Source organism: Morone saxatilis, unplaced genomic scaffold, assembly GCF_004916995.1.
Source record: "Morone saxatilis isolate NCDOM2014 unplaced genomic scaffold, NCSU_SB_2.0 Contig8, whole genome shotgun sequence".
Taxonomy (NCBI): domain Eukaryota; kingdom Metazoa; phylum Chordata; class Actinopteri; family Moronidae; genus Morone; species Morone saxatilis.
The window spans coordinates 11,944,263-11,946,399 of NW_023340257.1; positions in this window are offsets into that span (position 1 = coordinate 11,944,263).

The window sequence follows — 2,137 nt, forward strand, 5'->3', positions numbered from 1 at the left end:
TGATTCTGATTCATTCCACATAAAATAGGCAGTTTCCTCGCATTCTATTACCGAAAAAACCGCCATATATCATTGACAGTAAAAACAGAAAGTCAGGCAAATGGCTCCATCAAAAAAACATTTAATGTCACTGGTGTTTTACAGTCTTGAGAAGGAAATTCTAACCTTTAATTTCCACACTGTAGGACAAAAACTACACTGTTGAGTGCTTTTTTTTGGGTATTTCTTCTATGATGAACTGTTTTTACCTCTGTGTTGCTGCACTTTTGACTTTCCAGTAATGCGTAGGTGAGAAGAGATTTCCCTGGTGAAAATTACAACAGCAGTTCAGCCTTTTCATGTGCTACTGCCAGTGTACACATTGTACACAGGCAGACTTCATGTTCAAAGTCTTGCTTAAATAGAAGTACATAAGTATTGACAGCAAAATGTTTTTAAAGTACAAAAGGTAAACACATTATTATGAAGCAGAATACTCAGTGTATCAGTGTGGCATTATTATATATTATATTATTGGATTATCCACATGCATTTGCAGCTGGTGGTATAACCTGATCACATTTTGCAATAATAAAAATTAAGTAGCTGTCAAACAAAGTTTAAAATAAAAAGTACAACAAGTCTCTCTGAAGTAGTGAAGTAGACTAGAAGTATAAATACTAAAGTAAAGTATCCTAGAATTGTACTTAAGTGGGCCACAGTACTAGAGTAACTGTGGGGTACTTACAGCACACCCCTAGTGATCATGGTGGCAACAATGTTGTTTTGAGAATAAATACTGTTTATACAATTAATAATATACAAAATGTGAATTGAATCTATAATAAAGTTACAAAATGGTAGACACATTTCATTAGGGCCTACAAAACAATGGACTACAGTAAGTGTTTGACAGTGTCCTCATCAGCTGTCCCACATGGTTCAGCGTGACGATCATCTGCACAACCCAAGAATGTGTAATATGTGGAGACTACGAGGAATGGAGAGAGTGAGAGAGGTGTTTTTCCTCATATGCTTTGCCTCCTCCAGGATCTGCAGATTGGTACAGTCGGGTCAGGGCAGACAGTCATTTGCGCAAACCTCGGGATCACAAGCCGGTCACATGCTGCCGCAGCCAGGCACGGGATGCAGCTTATCCCGCTGCAGGAACGCAGTTGAGCGCACAGGAATGACCATCACAGGATAAACCTGTCCGCAGGGCTCTTCTGTGAAAGAGAGAGAGAGAGAGAGGGATATTGTGTATGCGTGTGTGTGAGAAAGAGCTTTTTCTTTGAACGTACTGAGAATTTCTATTATATAAAGCTATAAAGGAGTAACTGAAGAAAATTTTTAGATTGACCCCTGATTAATACTTTTTCTTAAATCCCTTCTCCTTATGTCCCAACCAGACACAAGAGGGCAGCATGACCCGTTTATTGAAGAGCACCACAGGGCGACTGCCTGTCAGCATGGTTATTGCACGCAGTCAAGAGTTTCCTCATCTTCAGTTGTATAGAGACAGGAGAGGAGGGAGAATACTGATGATATGACCAGCTGGTGGTGTTTCTTATGGTTATTGGACTGTTTTTCTCATTTCAGAGAGATTATTCATATTTAAATCAACCCTGCTGCCCTGCACAGTTGAAAGTTAAATCTTTTTGATTTTTACTACAGGGGAGAGACATAATTTGCACCCTGTTGCCCAAGGAGACAATTAGTGTCTTAGCTAGAAAGTGTGCTTGAAAATCACAATATTGCTTTGTCAGTCCAATCTAGAAAACAGGTGGAGCTGTACTACCTAACAGGTTTGTAATCTTTTAACAGGTGAGCACACGGAGAGAGGTGTTGATCATTAGTGTGTAGGAAATAAAATGTGATCTAGATGTGTGTGTGTGTGTGTGTGTGTTTCAGCGTCGGAGATGGTAAGAGGGTATAACTTCCTCACCTCTCGACCTCTTGACCTGTGGGTCCTCATGAGGCATGGACAAATCTACAAATTATGATTTAGTCAATCAACAGAAAATCTATCTGCAACTTGTTCTGATAATCTATTTATTATTTAATACATTTTCTAAGCAAAAATTGACAGATTTTGTTCCATCTTATCAAATATGAATATGTTTTTTTGGTCTTCTATGACAGTAAACTGAGTATCTTT